The 23,094-nt window shown below is 43.0% G+C and overlaps 1 protein-coding gene across 3 annotated transcripts in view; it reads left to right on the forward strand.

Annotated features, from left to right (window-relative positions):
- The window catches only part of RTKN2 (rhotekin 2), a 171,985-nt gene that overhangs the window by 41,934 nt on the left and 106,957 nt on the right, over window positions 1–23,094 (forward strand). For all 3 annotated transcript variants that reach the window (XM_030950906.1, XM_030950907.1, XM_030950909.1), the window contains one exon: window positions 970–1,066. The gene's annotated coding sequence lies outside the window, so the exon portion shown is untranslated. The remainder of the gene's footprint in view (window positions 1–969; window positions 1,067–23,094) is intronic.

The following is a 23,094-nucleotide window of genomic DNA, read 5'->3' on the forward strand; positions in this document are numbered from 1 at the left end:
CAAGACCTAAATTAATTCTCATAATGTGCTTTTGGCCATCCCCTTTTCCCCAGCCCTGTGGAGGAGCTAGGGAGCTGCTGGCCCCTGTGCCTGCGTCAGGCAGGCTGTGAGATGAGGCTGAACTTGCAATCCCCCTCCTCATGCTTCTCTTTGCAGGGGCCTCACTGAGGAGCTGTGGGGTTGAACGGAGATAGAATAGCACAAACTGGGGTTTTGTATTAAAGAAGAGGGGCAAAAGGACCCCTAAACTTGCACATAGGTAAAATAGGTGGTAATTCTGCCTTGGCAGCACCATGGTACTCTCTGGAGAGATTCCTGAACACTGAGCACCTGCCTCAGAGCACAGTGCTGGGCTTTGGAGACCCCTGATGTCTCTCTGTCTTGCAGCCTGTGGCAGCCAAATAGGAGCCTCAGTGGACAAAGCTTGTTCCTTCTAGCACAAAAAAATTCTAAACTTTAACCAAACCATGTATAATAAATGTTAATAGCACCAATAGGTGCTTATGGCATCATAAAGAAACTATTAAAAGAAAGAAAAGCAGGAAAATAGGTTTGTTGCTCATTTAATTGTGGAGGCTTTATTATATCCTGCTGTGCTGATGATAAAAGCCTATTACCAAGGCTGAATCCCAATTAGGTCAGGTGTGTTCCATGTTGTTATAGTCACGAGCATCAGGTGTTTCAGTAGTGCAACAAACTATTTGGGATTAGCAGCCCAATTCTCTAAGAGTTTGCCCACGTAGAGGCATAGACTCTTGATTTGGCCACCATGTATTGTCAGCATGGCACATTTACATGGCTGTTGTGTATACAAAGGTGTGGACAGATGGCTTGGAGATCATTAAGCTGAGTTAAAACTGGCTCTGTTTCTCTTTTTTCTGCTTCCTTCCCCTGGTCATTAGTTAAATGACTGGAATGTGGGTTAAATAAATACCCACAAACCACCTGTGTCTTTCATTTACTTCCCAGAAGGAAGAGACCAACACTCCTACCTGTTACTTCTGTGATGAAAATGGCAAGACAGCTATGGATCAGCAGTAAACTCCAAGCTATGTGGCAGCTACAGGTAAGGTCAGAAATTAAGCTATTACTATGAAAAGCAAAAAGTTTGGAAGCAGTTTATTCCTTGTGTTGTTTGTTCCTCATGTTGACTGCTGGAAAGTACCTCAGTTTTGTGCCGTGCTCAGATACAGTCTTTTCCATAGACGGAGTGTTCTGCAGGTTCACTGGACAGAATGGACTCTGTTTTGGAGGTATGAGGAGGCTGAATGAGCAGGTGTGGGACAGGGACTCAGGAGGTTCTGCCACCATGGAAAGCATTGGAGCTGGGTTACAGTTATGAGATGCTAGACTTGAAAAAAGTTCTGTGTGCCTTCCTCTTGCCTTTCCTTTCCCATGAAGTCTAAGACCTTGGATTATTAGTTCCTGCCCTTTGTTGTTCCAAAGAGATCGTGGTCCTCCTGCAGCCTTTGCTGTGTCTGGCAGCTCTGAGAGAGCACAGACCTGCCCCAGGCCCAAACATGGACATAGTCTTTGAGTATTAATGTCTAATTATTATAGCTAGTTTTCAGAGGGAGCCTTTCTTTTAATATGAAATGAATATTTATATGCTTTTCTGAACTGTTGTCTCAGACTTTGTATAGATTCAGGAAGAGTGTATTGAATGTTGATAAGTGCATACTAAAGAGGATGTGGTTAAGTTCACATTTGAAAATAGCTTTTCCACCACAAGGATTAGTATCTACTGCCTTTCTTTAACTGATAACTTTTATTCTTAGTATCAGCTTCTGACAGCATCTCTGGAATATATTTGTAAATATATTTGCCAAAGTTATGTATTGGATAATTCCTCTGTTTCTAGCATGTCTGAAATGACCACAAAAAAATGTAATTAAAAATTACCATGATACATTAATTGTATGCTCCTATCAGCTTTTAAACATCTTACTAGGAAATACTTTTTTCCGGTTTTTTACATCTTTTATTTAAATTACTAATTAATAAATTACTAATTAGTAGTTTATTTAAATTACTATTTAAATTTACATGATGAAGATAAGTATACGTACCAAAGGGGACTGGCTAAAAGTATTTGTCTGTTATGAAGGATTTTCACACTAACAGCCATTACAAAACCCAACCAATCCAGTAGCATGGGAAAGCCCATGGTTTTCACCTTGTTGGAGTGTATGGAAAGGAAAAGATTACAGAAGAGGCTTGGAGGGAAATAAATAAGGGGGAAAAGAGGTTTTTATTTGGTGTATTGACTGGCTGACAATTTAGACCATATAGATTTCTCTGTCCTCCCATGACTGGTCAGGATTAAAGATGTCTTGGAAAAGAAAGAAGATGTCTTAGAGTCTCAACTATGATGAGTTTCCACCTGGTGATTATCATATTCCTTGCTTCATAGAGTGCTAAGTTTTTGATTTAGTTTCCTCTACAGACAAATGGAACATGACTGAAGCAGACATTTACACTATGGTAGGTTTCAGAAAGTCTCTGAGCTTTCAGCAGTGCCCTACACAAACACAACACAAATGCCAAAGTGTTTCTTGAGATCACGCTTCACCAATGTTAATTTCTGAACTTGTATAAATATTGAAAGCACTTGGAAAAAATATCATTTTCCATAGGTTTTCTGCTGATTCTTTTGGTTGACTCTACCTTACTATACAAGCATGTTCTTATTGCACACTCTGTGTAAGTAGAGCACTCCATAATAAAAAAAAATAGCAGGACACAAGATGATATCATACTGTCCTTTCCTTCTTCCTTTTGTTTGAGCTTTCTGCCATCTTGGTAGGAAGTCTCCTTTTTATGTGTATTTCTTAATACTTAGCAACTGAATGTAACTTTTGTCTGTTTATGGGTTTTGCAGCATTTGAAAGATGACACTTTCCCACTGCACTGAATACTCTGCTATTCTGTATGAGTAATGTACACAGTGTTGGGGTATATACGTTATTTTTCACCAGAAATAAGTTCAGTTTCACGAAAGAGACTTACAGAGAACATTTGCTGACTACCAGTGCAACTTAGGCAGATGTGTAACAGGACAGTACAACAAATATGTGCTTTGAAATATTTCATTTTCTTTCTATAATCTCCTTCTTAACTTTGCTAAAATTCAGCCTGTCAGTGTTGGTACCTTGTTTTCTTGTTAGCCCTTCCAAGTGTGTTTGGTAAACTGCTGAGCTGAGTGCATTTAGGAGGGTGGACACAATGCTGGTGGCATTGCAGTCTGTGATAGAATGAAAATTGCTTTTGGAGCAGTATCCTTAGTGTTGCTATTCCCTGTGGAATTAGGAGTGGGCAGATGCTTTAGTGGGCATGTAGACTACATCATACTCAATGGATGAGGCTACCATAGTGTGGGGGTTACTGTACAGGCAGCAGTCCCCTCCAGGGCTGTGAGCCCTGCTTTGTTTGGGAAAAGGTAGAAGAGAGGAGGTGCACAATCTGCCATCCCCTTACTAGGCTTTCCTGTCTTCAAGGAACCATCAGAGCAGCCCATTACTTTCAGGTATTGCCAGTACATCACCCTAGAGAAGGTGGGTGTCTCATTTGAAACACACCACTTTCTCTTTTCAAAGACCTTTCTCCAAGCCTTGTGGCCATGCTTCTGTCCTCACCGAGGAACTGCAGAAATACTCAACTGTGTAATCCCCTCTCCCTCTTCATATTCTTGGGAGAATGATGGACAAGGAATTCCAATAAAACTGCTCTTGTGCTTAGGTGGTCAGGCTCTATATGTCCATATCTGTGAGATCAAAGAGCTTACTGAAGACTCACACTCGTGCAACTCAGGAGTTTACTTTTCAGCCTAGTAAACTTATCCCTGGAAGAGCCCTGCTTTTTCACTTGGAGATTGTGGTGAAAACTTCTAAGTGTTAGAATAGTCATTCCACAGACTTTCACTGAGCTATGAATCCCTCTCCCTAAGTCGAGACACTTCTCCCAATTCTCTCTCTCCCCCAGCACAACAGAACTATTTGCTTCAGTAAATCCCCTGACAGCACTGTCTGTTTTGTGGCCACTCCTGTGCCACACCCAAACAGTTCAAGATCTTCCATGAATTTTCTTCATGCTGCTCACAACAGTTAGAGAAAAGTGATAATTAACAGAGAAAACATTAAAGCAGCTGAGGCTTATAGAGCACAGTGAAGGAGCATTGCCAGCACTGTCCTGGCTCCCAAGATGGGATGTCCTAGAAGCTGCAGCTGCTTTCCAATCTTACCTTAACTCTGAACAAGGGTGGAGAGGAAGCAAGAAGAGAGAGACATTTCCGCTGTGATTGCAACATGTAGTGATAGGAAAATTCCCTCTCCCTGCTCTGTGACAAGCATGGTGTTGGTCATAAAGTGCTGCAATCCTTATCGGGGCTTTTGGGGCCGTTTTTAAAAATAATTTCATCTTTGCTGTCACGTCTTCCTCCCTCGCTGAGCAGAGACTGACTAATTAGCAGTGGTTCAGTGGCAGATGATATTGTGAAAAGGGTTTGATGGTGATCTAACTGGGAATAAAATTGTCTTAAAGGTCCAGGCAGACATTTTCTAACCTCTCTGTGATACAGGCTGTGTTGGCTGGTGCATGAAACCAGCCCACACAGATGTGAAGGATGAACCCTTTTGCATGCAAATGGCTGCTCCTCTTCCAAGGTGGTACCTGTGGCCTTCTAGTTGCATTCTGCACCAGTCCTCACTGGTGTATTGAAAGCAATAATGGTGTTGACTGATCTACTTGCTCAGATTTTCTACCAGGAGAATAAAATTCCAGAGTTGATGGTAGTTTGTTACCTGTGTCACTCCTCCAAACACAGTTAGCAAGCTATCAGCTTTGGTTGTTTTCTTCTCAGTCTGAAATCACATTAAATCACATTAGTCATGTAAAAAGCTATACTGTTTTGAAATAAATATTTATCAACATATCCTACGTGATTTATTTTTAGTCTGCTGATTTGTTTGACTACTATCTCATATGACCATGACATTTGTAAACAGTGCAGTGAGGATGTGTCACTGCCCTTTATGTTGGTATTTTTCTGTTAATTGTTATCAGATCATTAAATTCACATATTGAACCCTAAAGTCTAATTTTAACAATGCAGACAGGAGAGCTATAACTTGAGTTCTTGTAACCTGCTCTTCCAGTGGTTTTTAGTTTGTTTTGCAGAGCAATGATTCGAGTGTGTAAATGTAGAGGACTAGTGCCATTTGAGGTGTCTGGACTTCAGCTATTGCTGTAGAGGAGCAGTGGCCTCCCAAGTGCCCTGTGCCATGACCTCAGCCCAGTGAAGACCTTGTAGATGCCCAGAAGTGGCCAAAATGTCTTGGACAACTTGTGAGGCAGTGTCCCTCACCCTAGGTTTCTGCCAGCTGTTTCCTGTGGGTGTCACCAGGGAGATACCTTCAGCACCCAGCCATCTGCTGATACCTTGAGGAGATCCTCATGCCTCCCACTGAGCAGGCACAGGCTCAATCCTCTCAGCTACTCCCCAGCTACTGCATCACTCACTGCAAGCTTGGTGATTTGGGCATCCTACAGAGAATGATGTACATAGGGTGTTTTTCCCTGTGATACTATTTGGGAAAGCTTCCTCACATGTATGAGAAAATACAGTGGTCTTGCCAGCAGAAGTAGGGAAAAGCCTAAAAGTGTTAGGTTAAAACTGCCATGCTTCAATGTGTAATGAATTTGGCTTTTTATATATAACTGAAATGTATCTATGTAAGTTGGCTGTACCCATTGGTTGGAGGCTCCTAGAGATATCCAGCAAAGATCAGTGAGCAGTTTGGAGCACAGGGGCTGGCAGCAATGGTGGGCTGTGGGAGGCCACTGAGAGACCCAAGAAAGCAGCTTGGCCTCTTGCATTCCTCCTTGTTTCTATGGTTAAACTGTAGAGAGAGATTTACTGCAGTACTTTCTCATACTGAACTGTTTTTCTCCATAGTAACTTCTGCAGCTGTCACAGGAGTGGAATGAGCTTTGAGACTGGGGGATGTGTTCTCCTCTATCTGAGGTGATGCTCAGGAGTTAGGCTGGAAGATTTTATACACCAAACAAGAGGCTGAGGCCACCAGTGGGGACATTCGTGTGGTCATCTCACAGTACTGGACACAGTGTGAATTCTGTCAGGCATCTCTGAAGGACACAGGTCTGGCAATGCAGCATGGACATCTCATTTTAGGTACTTCCCACCAGTTGTGCCCTCTCAGGAGAGGGACAAGAGCTGCCTTGGTAGGACATGTCCTGTGTATGGGACCGCTGCCTTCTGCTTGTGCCACTACTCACAGGTGCTATTGCTGGCACATCCTTCCAGGCTGCAGTGTAAAACGGTGGGCTGCTCCATGCATGGCCAGGCTGCCCAGGAAACAAGTTTAACTGACCATGGGTGGTGTTTTCAAAATAAATCAAGGCATCTGTCCCCAGTCATCTCTATTTTCATCCTGCCACAGATTGCCACACACCTTCTCATCTTGTGTGAGCACCCAGATGTGTCATCCAGACTGTGACAGAACAAGTGCTGTGTCAGAGCAAGTGCTTAATGTGCCTTTTCTAGCCTGGCTGATTTTGGTAAAAATCTGCCCTTCTGGTGCTGCAGGGAGGTTTAAATTCCTAAATCCCTTTATCTGCTTCAAAAAATCACAAGCTGCAGAAATAGAGAACCTAGTAGATGCAACTGCCAGTTATGGAGTTGAGAATGAATGAAAAAAAAAAGCCCAAAGAAATGATTGAGATAGTCAATCAGTTTGTTGCCTAGGAGAGGAGGATTTTTTGGGATGCCAGGGTTCCTGCTGCATTAAAGATATGCAATGAGAGACCAGCAAGGAAAGAGAGAGCCAGAGGGCCTTGTCACTGTTTCATATTAATGGCTTGGTTCAGACCTCAGCTGGGGTGAGTGGGTGGTGTCTATCACCTTTGCTTGACAAACTCCTGGTCACCAAACAACAAAGTGATTGTTAAAACCCGTCAGAATACTTTATAGGGCATGCATTTGCTCATGTTTATTGTATTTTTTTAAGCAGGAGTGCTTAGTTAGCCTCTGTTATTTCAGAAGGGAAATCCTCCAGTGTTCCAGCCTATGTGAGATCTGGGAGGCACCTGTGCCAGCAGGGAGATGGGTGCTTGGCACACAGCCCAAATTCTCTTGGTTAATAGGGCAGCCTGACTGGCTCTCCTGCAATTCCAGCCAAGCTGAGAACGGCAGGAAGAGCCACACTCTACTTCCTGAGGAATGGAGACTTTAAAATTCGTGTCAGTGCCATCCTTCAGCTCTGCTTAGCTAAAGATAAATGCTAATTATCAAGGCCCTTCTCAATATGAATGGGCATACATCAACTTCTGAAAAATGCACTTGCTGATTTAGTTAAAAAACAAACAAATCAATTTTGGGACTTTTGAGCATTTAAGCTTCCTTAAGTAAGCAATAGATTCTTTAGAAGAAAAAACTTACTAGGAGGCAATCCAGTGAGTCCACTAGGAATAGTAGGAGCACTAGGAGACCCAGATTCAAATCTTAGTTTTGCCATAATTTCCCAATATATTCGTAGAAAAAACAACTAAATAATTTGTTGGTTCAGAATTATCTTTCAGTGTATTCACAGTGTACCTTTCAGATAAACCCAAAATGATGGCAGGTTTGTTAAAACAGAAATAAAATCCACCTTGCTGATGGGGTAATGTGATAACTAACTGGATAAAATGTTTTTGTAGTAGTTTTGTACCACTGAAAAGGCATGTGCTGTGAGTCCATTGCTTGCCTGAAATCACAGAGGAGAATAGCATGTCTTGGAAAAAGCAATTGCTGAGACAGCCTTGTAGTGTATCTACACTGATTGAGTGAAAGGATGATTCTGTCCTCATAATCTTAATATTTTTGTTATCTGCTTGCAGTGAACTGATAGGGCTGATGGAGAGGCGCTGCCTGATAAGTGCTCCTGCTGTACAGTGAGGTTTTGGTTGTTGGAGGTGGGGGTCCCACTCTGCCAGGATTAAATGGATACTGGTACAAAAGAATAGAGAAGGTCCCAAACAGAGGTACTACTTTTCAAATAATCAAACAAAAAAACACCCAAGTTTTTTGGTCAGTTTGAGGCAGCTGTAGCATTTGTTTCATGGAAACCTCTGGTGATGAGTAAAATTGTGCTCTGTTCATGAAAGCGCCTTCTTCAGAGACCACTGCCTGCTCCTGATCTGTTGGTAATTAGTCTCCACCCTCTGATGCTTAGTCATTATATTATTTGCCCTTTTCCATGGCTGTTTTTGGCATGGAAACTGAGACAAATATTGCTCCCCTGCTGGAAATCATTGTCATGTCATCAAGTTTATCAGTACCTGAAAGCCCAAACAAAAAGGGAATAGATTTTTCTTTTTGGCCAGTGGTCTCTGACAAGAATGTTTTGAAGTTCAGACATATTATGTGTTATGGTGATGCACCACAGATAGAATCTGGCTAGTTTCTGTAACATCACAAATTCTTTTATTAGTTAAAACAGCAAAGCTGTTAATCAGCCTTTAAAGCTATGGTAGGGGTGTGGAGAGGTTCCACACTCAGGGCCCTTCAGTGTCAGCAGCAGATGCCAGTGTTTGTGCTTTCCTGTAGCCTCCCATGAGGTCTATTGCCTCCAGCCATGACTTCCCAGTTCATAAGAAGACTGTGCAGGAAGTTGTTCTGCAACTTTCATGCATCCTCTTGTTCCATGTATCACTGGGTTGAACGCCTCCAGCCTCATAAGGTGAAGTTCTGTTTTGGTCTGTTTCCTTGGAGAAAGAAGAATGGGACAAGTTTTCAGGGTCACCAGTGTCTTTCCCTGGTGTGACTGACTTCCTTGATTTGGCGGGCATTGCTACCACAGGGCTATTCTTGACATGTCTTTCTGCTGAGCTGTGCTTGGCCAGATCTGGTTCAGGCTTGATACAGTGACTCAAATGGGCTGGAGAGAGACCCTCAGGACTTATGGAAGCAATTAGCTTTAGAGGACTGAGTTGGAAAGTTGCTTAGTGGTTGCATAGAAGGCTTCTGTAGCAGATGCAATAACATCCCATAATGCCTTAACCTCTGAAGTGGGACAAGATCTCCTGGCTGTGTTCACTGTGATGGGTGGCAGCAAAGCTGTGGTGGGTATGCCTAGGCAACAGAAGCAAAACTTGGTCATTAAAAGCTTTAATAAACAAGTAACACAGATAAGTTACCCAAGAATCCATGTCCTATACTGTACTGCTCCTTCCCCAGTTATCTCTGAATCCTGTGTCTGCTGTTTAATTTTCTTCAGCACTTTGGGCCTAGGTAGCATCTTACCTTTCCAAATGGGCTTGTCAATTGAAAAATGTAGTTTGCCTGGGTGGCATGCATGTGTGTACTACTTGTTCAACTCTTGGTGGGAAATCAAAAACACCTAAACATGTCTGGGCAGTGCAAGGAGTGTAAGGGTGCTTTCCTAGGGGGCTGGGAGGAGTCTGCTGAGCCCTCTGCACAACAGCAAGTCCCAGATTTTTTTTTTCTTTGTTGTATTTCTGTGGGAATTAGGATGGCTGGCCATTCCTGTAGAAGCAATTCCACCCAGTACGTGTACTGGGCGGATGTAGACCATGTCTAAAAATGTCACAAAGATGTTGACAACTGTCAGTGGCTAATTTGAGAAAGGATAAGAAGATCATAGTAAAATTATTTCTCTGTGGCTCAGCAATTGTAAGAGTTTGAGTACACCAAGCATCCAGTAGCACAGCAAAGACTGGTGGCTTTTTCTACTTTCTCCACATCCTTTTCTTAATAAGCATCTGTTGCAATAAAATCAAAGATCCAGGAAGAGAGAAAGAGAAGAAATGTCTGCATTTGTGTGAAATGATAAAATAAAGGCAGCTTTTTTCAAACACGCTTCATAAAATAGTTCTGTAGTAACCCCAAGAGTTATGAAAGGAGCAAATCTTCACCACTAAATATTTGTTCCTTTTACAGTGAGCCTTGACAAAACTCAAATAGTCTCTGACCTTACAGAACTTAGTTTACAGTATCAGTAGTTTCCTGCCATGACTCAGTGGCTGGAACAGTAATATCTGACTGTCGTTTTTTTTTCCTCTCTATTTCCAGATCTCTTTTGAAGCTTCTCAGAGTGGGCGGGGAGAGGCAAGTGACAGATATAGTCCTGGTTTTTGCCCTTCCTCTTGCACCGCCCCCCCCTTTTAATTTTTTTTTCCCTAAACAACCTTCTCCTGCATTTTCTGTTCCTTTCAGTCCTCTTATCCATTGGTTTTCCCTTTCATACATGTCCTGGACCAAATCTTACTTTCCTTTTCGTTCCTACTGGTAGCATCTATGCCTGCTGATAATGCCTGGGAAATACTGAGATCATTCCCCCATTTTTTTCACCTCAGTGATGCTTTTCTACTCCAGATCAAACCTTTTAACATCCTCCCTTCCTCTGCAGTTATCTTGCTGAGCCTGCACTACTATAAGAAACTGCTACCAGCAGAGATTGATTGAGTTTTGTATAGTCTAGGCTGGAAATGGTCTATGAATAATGTTGGAATAAAAGTTGGCTGGAAGATTGGGAGCAACCTGACCTTTGTCTTTGGGTCCTCCATAGCTGGGATAATGAGTGATAATGGAGTAAGACAATGTCAAGCTCCACTTGAGTGGAAATGCTCTGAATTTTGCCCCCTGGTCTTGCTATCCCAAGGTTCCCCTGCCTCAAGACTAAGAAGCAATAGTTGATGTTTACTCCTGACAGTTGTCAGCAAGCCCTGAGATCTTCCCTGGAGCTTAGAGTGAAATCCTCCTGCTGCTGCAGCCTTCAGTCTAGAGGTGGCTGGCCCAGCAGGAAGCACTGGCTCAGGACTGGGGCAGCTAGGACCAGGGGGGTGTTTCATCACTCCAAAGGGATGGTCCTTGACCCCCTTCCCCTGCTGAAGGAGTAGTCCTGAGTGTCTAGTCCTCACTGTGCCTCCTGACCCTATAGCCTTTTGGTCTGGACACAGAGCAAAATGACCTACTTGTCAAAATTAAGAAAAAGACTCCAGAGTCCTGATGTACTAACATCTATTTAACTCCCAGATTTTCCAGTACTGTGTAGTACTGACTCTTTATCTTCTCTTCTGGAGAGCTCTAATCCCACACCTCTGAACAGCACCCTGGAAACTTCCACATTTAAGAAGTCTTTTGAATTTGCAAGTGATGGTCTTGAGCCAACCTTCTAGATTGGCAAAATTATTTAATAATTTGAGTTGTGTTGTTTCTTTTCTGCTGAACTTCACTCTTATTTAGGATATGAATTAGGAGCCATCTTTATTGGAAAAATTAGCTTGCTTCTGAAGCCTTGGACTAATAATCACGGCTCTGCTGCATGTATTCAGGAGGTGTGAATCTGGGAGACTGACAACAGATAGAGGCAAAATTAAGTGAAAAGTGTTTTAGTCTACTCAAGGCTACCTTCAGCTTTGCATGATCCTTTCAATTTCTGTCTAAGCACAGCAGGCCCAAGGCTGGTAAAGTATCTGTGCTCAGGAGAAGCTCCTGTGGAATAGGCTGTTATTTCTCTGAGGGGACCTCTTCAGGACATGTGAAGCTCATGAATGATTTGAGATGTGCAGCGTGTCTGTTACCTGCTGTAGAGACCCCAAATACTACCCTGGTAGATGAGGTGTACAGCTGAGACCAAACTGGAGCTCAGGGTGTTTGAATCTACTGACAGCTGTCAAGCAGACCATGCTCTTGCAGCCTCTGTTTCTGGGAGTCCTCATGCTCATGTAGACAATGAGGTAGAAATGTGTGTCAGACCAAAAATGTGAGGGGACAATCCACTGAGACAGTCCTCCACTTTTCCAGTGGGATATATAAAGTTTGGTAAAGTTCATGGTTCTCCTAAGCAAAACTCTGCACTATGCCTAGTCTGGAACCAGCCTAGGTCTTTTGTGTCTTGGTCTGGAGAATCAGAAGATGAGTGAGACTGCAGGTGCTGAGATTCACCTTGGGGAGCATTCAACACCAGTCTGTAATTTTTGTTCTACATCTTCTGTTTTGGGGACAGAAGCTTGATTAATTATATAATTGACCTTGATTTTTTTTTTAATGGAGGTGTAAAACTGACCCAGCTCTGGACATTGCATCAGCAATATATTTCAAGCCGAAATTACTTGGAAGTCATCACAATATTTTGTTTAGGCTGTGATCTGAGGATGTTTGTGGGAAAAATGTAGAAAGAATTATTATAGGATACTGAAATTGGCCCACAGATCAGTTGTGCAGTATTTGCCAATATGAGGTGTATTCGTGCCTTTGTGATCTACGTTCAGGAGAACACCTAATGGCAAAATAGACAGTAGAGCAGAATGAACTGCTTTTCATGTGGAAATACTAGGAACAAGTTATATCTGTGCACAGGGGCCAGACTTCTCTTTAGCTTGAAGGGCTCCATTCAATTGGTTTTTAGCTGTGCTCAAGGGAAGTCTAGAAAAATTACTTAGATGAGGAACGAGGAATGTTTTCAGTGGTATGAGATATAAACTAGTTGGATTTGCTTTATTTGAAAATGAAGAGGCCAACCCAATAGAAAAGGTGATTCTTTAATAAAATCTCTACTTCTGTGGAGCCTTCCCTGTCTCCATATGGATGTTCACACCACTGTTTGGGATGTGATGTCCCTGAGCTGTGGTGGTTGTTGGAGCTGCCTTCTCTGATTCCTCGTGGCTGAAGAGAGAGGCTGTGAGCAGGCAGATCTGGCCAGCAGCTCTCCTCTAGAAGGAGTGTGTGTTAAGCAACAGAATTGTTTGAAGCTGTTTTCAATGTCTCTAGACTAGATATAAACACATGGTGAACGACTGCTTTGAAAATTGCTTTTTTTTTTTTTTTGTTGTTCTACATATCTTCAATGTTGTTTTATCCTTTTCCTTTCTTACAATATGTGCAATTTCCTACGAGAATTCAGCCCTTCAAAGCCCTGAAAGACGCTTGTGTATATACTTAAAAAAAAAAAAAAAAAAAAAGATTTCCCTTCTTCCCCTTTCCCATGGCTGGGATTTCCAGAGGGCTGTCACTCGGAGCTGTGAGCGCACCTGCCCGGCCCCGGGCACCTTTCAGACGAGCATCTTTCCGTGGCGCGCCGGCCCCGGCGCTGCCTGAGGCTCCAGCGCCCTCTCTCGGCCCCGCGGCCGGGGCTGCGTGCGGGAGCGGGGCCCGCCCGCGGCCGGGGGAGCCGGCGGCAGCTCCCGCCCGGCCTCGGCAGCCCGGCGGCCTCCGGAGCCACGCCCACCCTTCCCGGCTGGAGACTCTCCTCAGCTCGATGAGAAGTACATGTTTTTTTCAGCTGGAGAAGGACCAGGACAATAATGCCCAAAGGATGACGTTTTGTCTCCTGCTTGTACACACAGTAGCTCTGCCTTAGACGGTTCCTTACTTTTGGATCTCTAAGTGTTCAGGGATCTGGTGTGCTTGAAGGAATAGAAACCTTCTGAAAGTTTAGGTCGTGGTTAAGTTGCTCTGGACAACAGAGGGGCTGCTACTGGGAAGTTGGTAGCAGAATTACCCTTGCACGCCATTTGCTTGATAGCTCCTCTTTTCCAGCTACTTCCTCAAAACCAAGTCCTGTCAGTGTAGGTCTTTCCTTTTAATAAGGAAACAATTAGCAAGACCCTGAAGCCTCTCAAATCTATATACAGCTAGACCAGTCAAGGGAGAGTCCTAGAGAGCTCTCAGGAGTCATCAGATACTGAAAGTGAGCATATCAGGTCTGGCTGATAAATAACAGCCAATTTAGTGATCTAAGTTCTCTACTGCAAAGCTCTCTTTTACCTAGCTTGAAATTTTGGGTTTGCTAAGTAGTGTGAGTACCATGCCGATTTCAGAAATTTTTTTCCTTGTATTACTGTCTCCAAATTCAATTCTCATATTGAACACCATCATTTGCATGTGAAATCTTTTATATTCCTGAAGGTAATGAGAAAGTGAAATGAGTCCTGTCGTTTCAGAACAGTATTTTGTGATCAGGAAAGTGACAGGTCTGCTTTCTCAAGTACTGTATGGAGCATATTAGGCCCAAGCACTGTGAAATTATAAAGTGGAAGTCAGACATCCCTTTCAGATCTTATCATAAAGGTGTCTGTGTATTTCTGTAGCTCTGTGCTATGGTTACCATCTATCCAATGTCTTTCCATGACTTCTGGTCTTTTGGACTCACAGTTGCTTGGCATGGCCCCTTAAGCTGCTCTGAGGATGGTTTTCTTACAACGTGTTGGGTGCTTGCACTCAACATTGCACTTGCTGTTTTACAAAAATATTGATTCTGTGAACAGACCTTTAGCATGGCAGTACACAAAGGTAACTTGGAGGCATAAAAGCCTTGTGAGTGGGTGCTACATCAACCAGTATTTTGTACTTTATTTTGTGTTTTTTATTACAGCTGAAATGGAGAGGAACAGTCAAATCTACGCCTTTGCTCATTTCTTGTCTTTAATACAGTACATATATTTCTGGTATAATCTTTCTTGCTGCTATAGATCCTGCCTTCATTCTGCTATTCTTATACTAGCAAGGCATTGTGAAACTGGTTTAAGAGGTCACCCAGGAGTTTCTGTAGCATGGCCCAGGCTCAAAGGTATGCAGACTGCACTTTTTCCCCAGTAAGGCCACTGTCACAGTGGGCCTTTGCTGTCATATGGGTCCTTTGAACCTTCCTGAAGCAGCCCAGACTCAGCAGCTCTCTGGTGGCCACAAGGTCTAGGATCTCATCACACTGTTATTGTTCCTTTTACCTGGTGTCTTTGATATCTGAAAGTTGTTGAGAGAGACACCATATCCTCAGGACCAAGTGGGATCTATAAACCCTACAGAAGCTTTGCTGTGTTATCCCAATCAAATTTTGTGTTTAAATTGCTTAAAAAGCAAGTAAAACCTGTTTCTTCTGGCTAAGAGCTGAAGTGCTTAAGCAAAGGTCTGTCTTGCCTGGAGAGTGGAGATGCTTATACTTCCAATGTTTTCATGCTCCAAAAGAGACATAAATCACATTTTTACTGGGAAAAATTGATTTCCCAAATGATTCCCTGGATGTTGGGAGTGTTTTGGTTTTTCTATACATCCTTCAGTCTCTTGTCCTGTAGCAGGAGATGGAAATAATTTTGGAGGGAAAATCTTTATTAGTGATCTGGATGAGGCAATCAAGCACACTCTCAGTGAGTTTGCAGAGACACCAAGTTGGATGGGAGTGTTGATATGCTTGAGGGTAGAAAAGTTCTTCACAGAGATCTGAACAGACTGGATTGATGGTCCTGAGGTCACTTGTGTGAGGCTTAACAAGTTGAAGTACTTGGTCCTGCCCTAAGGTCACAACAATCCCATGCCTTGTTACAGGCAGGGGAAGAGTGGCTGATGAGTGTCTCAACAGAAAAGGGCCTGGGTGTGCTGGCTGACAGCGGCTCAACACGAGCCAGAGTGTGCCCAGGTGGCCAAGAAGGACAATGGCATCCTAGCTTGTATCAGAAGCAGTGTGGCCAGCAGGACCAGGGCACTGATTGACCCCCTGTACTCAGCACTGGTGAGGCACCTCAAATCCTGTGCTCAGTTTTGGGCCCCTCACTACAAGAAAGACACTGAGGGGCTGGAGTGTGTCCAGAGAAGGGCAGTGGAGCTGGGAAAGGCTCTGGAGCACACAGGAGATGAGGAGTGCCTGAGGGAGCTGGGGGTGTTCAGCCTGAAGAAAAGGAGGCTCGAGGGGACCTTATGGCTCCCTACAAGTACCTGGAAGGAGATTGTAGTCAGGGTGGGTGTGTCTGTGAGTGTGTGTGTCTCTTCTCCCAAACAACAAGCAATAGCAAAAAAGGAAATGGCCTCAAATTGTACCAGGAGGGCTTTAGATCAGATATTATGAAAAATGTATTCCCAAGAAACTGGGACAGGCTACCCAGGGAAATGATGGGGTTGCATTCCCTGGAGGTATTTAAAAGATTTGTAGATGTGGTGCTTAGGGATATGTTTTAGTGGTGGGCTTGGCAGTCATGGACTAATGGCTGGGCTCAGTGGTCTTAAAGTATAAATGATTCTATGATTATTTCTTAGCAGTTTTCATGTTTCTTCACTTCCTACAGAAAATAAAGGACTCTGAAGTTTTGAATCCCTTACCTTCTGGTCTCCAGAGGATTTCTCTTGGCATGTATATTCTGGGGGCCCTGTCTCAGTCATCGAAAAAAACAGAGGGTGGAATTGGTGAAAGTGGATTTTTTTGCGCAGTTTGCTGCATAGACTGATATATCAAAATACCACCCATTATAGTTTGTCAGGACTTGGTGTGTCACCTAGTAACAGACTTTGCAATTAGATATCTCTGTTGCCCCTGCATGTTGAAAAATCCTGCCAGCCATGGGAGGACTCTGCTGCTGTTGTCTCATTTGAAAGATCTGCACTGGCTGATGGGCTCTGAAGATTTTGTATTAACTCCAGTGTTTCAAAGCCATGGAAATTTGTGTCATGTTCTTCCTCAAATGCCTGCCTTTGGTATCTTTTCTTCCAGCATGTTCTGTGTGCTTTCCCCTAAATACCTTTGGTATATTGCTATGCAGTGGGATATTCCTTCCCAATTGCTTTCTGGTACCTGCTCCCTTTGGTGGGAGCTCTTCTAAGCTCTAAAGCATAGAGAATTTTTGCTTCAGAAAGTCTTGTCACTTTGGGTTGAGGGTGACTTAACATCTGGAGCAGCAACCTAAATATTTATATGTGTCTACATCCAGTGAGTCTCCTTGGTAGATCATCCCAGTTAATGAATTTTCAATATGGCTTTAGGTAGCTGTTGTTTTCATAAACAAATGGCTTTGCTGTGCATATTTCTCCACGAGGGGTGGTTTGAGCCAAGTGCTGCTGACAGTTGTGAGCAAGTAGTGGTGCCATCTCAGACATTTCTTGTCTCTTTGATGTCACTCACTTAGTGGTAATGCAGCACAGAGGTTGTTAATGAGAAAGTGGGGTGCACTGTGTCCTGTCATTCCCACACAAGAGCTTCTGGTGCTCGCACGTGTCTTTAATTCTGTGTGTGAGCACCCTGCTGAATCAGTGGGCAGCGTCAGTGAGACGCTTTCGAGTGATTTGTTTTGTACAGCAGCGAACAAGCAGCCTGGCTCAGAACAGCTTCAAAGAATGACATTTTTAATATTTTGATTGACTCAATCCAAAAAGGGATGAGACTCCAACAGCTTGGGAAGATGCAGTCACTGTGGTAGGTGTTACCCAGTGATTAATGTCTCTTACTTTAAATACAAACCTTTCAGCTCCTTTCATACATTTTTGCTAGCAACAGCAGATTCTGTGCCAGTCTCCTTGGTCTGAATTTCTCTAGGTGCAGACACTATTGCCAAATTTGGTTTCTTGGCAATTTTAGGCTTAGGAGTTCAGCTCTGACTATGCCTTCAGATCCCAAGTATTCTGCCTGGACATTGTTGATTCTTTGAGCTGATTTATAGAATGTGTTATTCTGCTTTTCTAGGGCATTTTTACTGTATGGAAAACATTTTGTGCTTATTATCACTTGCCACATGCATTTAATCTATTTTTGGTAATTCTTCAGGGCCCATCACCATGGTATCCTAGCACCAGTGAACATAATGCTGATATCCATTCAATGTGAACCAGTGATGCACAACTCCTTCTAATATTAACACAGCTTTGTTGTGTTAGTGCTTTTTCATTTTGCAAATACAAAGCATTTATGCTTTTTTAGAAAAGGGTTAAGACCACACCTACTGCAGACAGAACGATTTCTAAAGGGCCAAATGGAACTAACAAAAGCAGTGGACCAGGCATGCTCGTTGCTGCTGGCTACACCTCCTTGCTGTCTTGGTGACACACTGGAGGGTTTTTTGTTTGTATTTTTGCATGGTTAGTTTTGGTGGTTTTTTTTTTTTTTTTGGTTGGTTGGCTTTTGTTGGTTTTTGTTGTTTGTTTTGGTTTTACTTAATGAAAGTCTGCATCTCTTATAGCGACACAAAGTGGCCAAGTGCCATGGATATCCATGTCTTGTGGTACTCTCTAAATAACTTTTTCCTACATGCAGACTACTCTGTAGAGGGTGTAAGAGGTTGCCCATGTAAGGAGAGGCACTGGTCTAACACACAGGGGCAGATGGTCACTAAACCTGATGCACAGCAGTGGATCCAGCTGTGCTGACTCACTGTCCTGCTTTCAGCCCAGATGAGTGCACAATAATAATTCAAACATTTCTAGCTTTCTCACAGCTCACACTGTAGGAAAACAAACTGTTTAGGGAACTGTGTAGAAGATAACACTGTAAGAGGTTGTGATTCAGCTCTTTTTTGTTCAACACAACACAGAATTTTATTAAGGTAAATTTCTCTGTGCAAGACAATAATACATGTGTTTAATGTGCTCAGTATTTCTCTTGCTGCTGACATTTACCTCTTGCTAAATCATTATGCAAACGATTCTGAACTAAGTGCTTCACAACTAAAAACTGAATGAAAACAATGCTATGTTTATTCTTTTGGCAAGTGCAATCTCAGGTGATATTTAAAAGACGTCTGCGTGGGAAAGGTGTAAACACCTTTAGATCAAAACCAAAGCAGGAGCCTTGTGCTGCTGTGGAAGTCTGTGCTGGGAATGCTTGTCCCTGGTAAATGCTGGGCAGGTGTGCAGAGAAAAGGCTGATCTGAGAGCCAAGAGCTATCTCCTGGGGCTACTGCTGATGTTGAGTCTCAGCTGGGTTCTGCTCCTAGTGTGCATATCCTACCAAAAGTGGAAGGAGGGCTTGTTGTTTTAAGGCCAAGATCCAAAAAGGCTCCAAATGACTTGCATGGCAACAAAAATGGACTCTTCTTTTCCTTCTCAAACAGCAGCAGGTCTCCCACTTTTTGTGGGGTATTTCATCAATATAAGGAAAGGGGCTTTTTATTTACATGTCTAGTTGTGGTGTGGCAACTTTATAAAAGTAATGCATGTGTATTTTTGCTATGCCTAGGCGATATTTTTAGAAGGAAGTTTAATCTCTTGACAGAAGATACTTTTAAAAGTTTCTCTCTAGCCATAGGTGTCCAGTCTCTATTAATTGTGTGTCTTCATGGGGAGAGGGTGAGCACAGCCCCATCTGTCTCAGGGCTGTGCTTCCAGCTGCTGCATGTCACTCCATGATTACCCCATTCTTGTAGGAGATAAGCTGTTGTGATTGCTAAACAAGCAACTCCAATTTACAGTACAGCATGGAATTAGATGACAACTTGCTGTAAAAACTTGTAGGCTGACCATGCAGGCAAATGCTACTTTTGCCAGTAAAGGCACTATTTCCTTTCCTTGAGTTTTTATGCCCTTGTTCTATATATTATTCTTCTCATAAAAGAAAGTTTGGTGTTCCCAGTATGTGCTGGAACTCTTTTCCCCCCTCCCAGTGTTCCAGTTGATTCCCTGTTTCTGTGAGTATAACATTCCAGAGTGGCATGGCTCACCAGAGGCCAGGAAAGACTATGCCTGTGTTGTTGTGGAGCTGGACAGACCTGTAAAAGCTCTTGGCCAAAGGCAGCATCAGCACTACCTCTCAGCTCTGAAGGATGCTTTTCCTGGATGCTGGAAACCTTACATTTTCCCAGTGCAAGCTCTGGCTGTTCTTCTCCCCCTTCACCTTTCAGAGGGTTTATGTCATGCCTGTGCCACATCTTCTCAGCTGTGCAATAAACTCATCACTTCCTACACTCGTCTGACTATTATGGACATTAGAAAGTAGATTATTTCTTTCTTCCAAGCCACAAACTTTATATATCTGTTTTCATGAGTTCCCTAGTTTCCATTTCTTGAGAGAAATAATCTCATCATCTTCCTTTTTTCCCTTGATTGAAAGGCAGAAAACAGTCCCAACATTTTTCTTGTTCCCTGTATTCGTTCCAGTCGTTCTCATATTTTGTCAGGTGCAGCGCCTAGCCCTAGAAACAGGCATGAGGCAGATGGGACCTGGGAGCAACAGGGCTGTGTGCACTGGGTGTGTGACTTCATGAGCACTGGAGGCTTCTAGCTCAGTCTGTTCATGCCAGTGCTGTGTTTGACTCTGCAACACCATGGTGCAGCTGACTCCTGGTTTCCCTGGTGACCCATCCACCTCCAGGTCCTTCTCTGCATAGCTGCTGCCTGGACAAGTTATTTTCCTCCCTTAGCTGTGAACCTGACTCTTCCTGTCTGACAGAAGCATCTTTCAATTTTCTGTATTGAATTTTCCCCCCTCCCAGAGCATTTCTGCAAGCACTCTAAAAAGTTTTAAAGTCCAAACCTGTTGTCCAAAACACTGACAGTCTCATCTGTCTTGCCTCCTGGCTTGTGGTGCCTTGAAAGGCTGTGGTCACTTTTCTTCTACCTGTTTGTGTTTTTCTATCCTCAATCCAAAGCCCAAACAGCAAAATACAGCCTGAACATAGCTCATGAGTGTCAAGCCAAGCAAAATTGATCTTGCTGCTATTTATTTTGGCAAGGAATGGCTGGAAATGGTCAGGACTCAGCAGTCTCCCTCTTAATGCATCCGAAAGCCCAAGCTTCATCAGCAGCAGGACCTGAACAGTCCAGCACTGGCATGTAAAATCCCAATATCAATAGTAAAACACCACAATAATCTACTGAGTGACAGATCAGTTTTCTTTCCACTAATACCAAAACTAAGTACGTGTTTTGATTCAAACTGGCAGTCTAGAAACCAGCTTTCACTTTGCAGACATGTGAAACTCTGACATGTATTTCTTTCAATCTATTGCATGAAATTAACACAACTTCTTTTAAAAAAGAATGACAGGCTAGGTTTTTCCTCTTTCCCCTTCTCCTGCCAGACTTAAGGAAACTGTGCCATGCAGTTTGTGTAAGAGATTCACACTGAACACACAAGCTGGGCTTGCAGGATCCAGTCCACCCCTCTGCCTCTGTGTCACACTGTACACTGCTGACCCACTGCTGTGAATTTCCCACTGTTTCCACTGGAGTTTTGGTGGATAACTCACTGGGAGCAGCTGGAGCTCCAATAAGCCCTGAGCACGACTCAGACTCCCAGGCACTCATGACAGTATTTTTCCTCAGTTAAACAAATGGTTTTTGTTGGATTTTGTGGTTTTGTATTTTGGCTATTTTAGTACCAGAATGAGCTGCTTTGCTGGGACACTTACTACTTGTTACAGGGATATTTTGGTAAGATGTGTGTTGTTTTAAGAGGAGATTTGTATAATTTGGATAATTATGAGCAGTGGTCCAGGTCCTTGCAAAGACCTCAGGAGACACTTCAGAAAACTTAAGGCTAAAGGGTGACTCCTGTAGGTGTGACCTGAGTGTTACACAGCTCTCTTGCTCATTGCTGTTTCACAACCATGCTGATCTGCTGGTAACCTCACAGTGTCCTCAAAAGGGAATAACAATTTACAGCAGACTCCCATCAGGTGATAGAGGACAGTGAGCTGTGATCTTGGTCTCTCCTTCTGCCATTTGCAAGCTGGCATCTTTTCCTGGGCACTATCTGTATTTTATCCTTAGGTTGAAACTCTATCTTCTGTTTTCTGTCTTCTTATTTGAGAGTTCACAAATAAAAATTCCTCTTAATAATTTCTTCTGTAACTACATAACTAGAAATGCAAGTGTAAATGGAAATGTAAAGTTTCTTCCTGTTACTTATTAGTCACTGGAATACATTTTCTAGTCTCAGAGAGATTACAGTTGTATTTCTTGCCACTTTTTTTCTAACCTGCTTTCTCAATTAACATATTCCTTGGAGGAAAACTTTTCAATTCAGCCATCAGAGTAGCCAGAGTTGTTTTATATGCTGTTTCTCTTTTCATTACTCAAGCTGTATCAGGAAGGACAACAAGACATACAAAACAAGACTTGTATGAGTGTCTATTCACAGCCCATCAAGGAACACAGCAAAATGTAGGCTGCCTGATTGCTGGCTCAGCCAAAGTCCAGGGCTGTTGTACTGTTTAACTCCATGTATTTTTATCTGCTCATGTTTCAGACTTTGTGTGCAAGAATTTAGATCTAAAATGTTACTTAAAAAGTCTGTATGTGAGAGAAGAAAGGAAAGATTCTAATACAAGGCTAAAGAAACTAGAGTGTGGTTTGACTGTTGTGGTCCAGTCATTTTTCCTTTAGTCTCAAGGGTTGTAGATTGATGACTGTTATTTATTCTTTTGTTTTGTTTTTTCTTACTGAAGCATTTGATTAAGCCCAGAAACTCCATCAGTCTGTAAATATGAAGAAACTTGGCATTTCATGCCTTCTGTCACACCAGGCAGGTTGCTGGTTTCTGTTTTCCTCTTAATGTTTCTGTTTCTAAACCACCTTTCTGTACACTCCCTGTGCCAGGGTTATTTTGAGGTGACAGCAATCCTTTCCATGTCAGTCCAGGATCTACTCTTGCTGAGGGAAGCAAGACATACATGGCAATATTTTCCTTGCCTTGCAGAACTAAAGTAGTAGAGGAGGGAAGTAGAGATCATAGATGGATGTCAGGCCTGGTTCTTGCCGGTTGTTTTTGCTTAGTTGTATGAATGGTGTGATGTGCAGGGGCTTTCTCAGAGTAGTGTGGTTGTGAGAATTGATTGTTCCTACCTGAAACTCCACGTGTGAGCACCATGGCAAGGTGTGAGCTTCCTAGTCCTGTGCAGGAGCAAGTCTTGACATTGAAAGCTGGGCTGTGCTGAGATCAAGTGAGGGTTGGTAACACAGCTCTAGGTCAGGAATAAGAGAGGAGGCAGAGGACTCAGTGTGTGTGTGTAGGACTTGTGGTTGGAGTTTTAGTTTGGAGAAATGCTGTACTGAAAGTGGACAGTGGCTTAGGGGATGCTTTTGGATGGATGGAAGTGGTGGGAAAAAATATGGATATGAATGGGATGCCTCAGAACTGGAACTGACAGGCTGGTCAATAGCAGAGCACACTACAGTTTTGAACCCTTGTTTTACTCTGCTCTGACACTCTCTGCTATACATATATAATGTGGAAGCAGAAAACCTTTACATTCAACCCAGAGAGAAGACAGATGTTTCCTCATGGTGAGGGAAGCTTTGAGATGACAGACATTGCAAAGCACACCTTTTAAAAGAATTCAATTGGGTGCCAATTAGCTATAATGAAATAAGTTTAGTGTGGA

Source organism: Camarhynchus parvulus, chromosome 6 (assembly GCF_901933205.1).
Source record: "Camarhynchus parvulus chromosome 6, STF_HiC, whole genome shotgun sequence".
NCBI classification, from domain to species: Eukaryota; Metazoa; Chordata; class Aves; order Passeriformes; family Thraupidae; genus Camarhynchus; species Camarhynchus parvulus.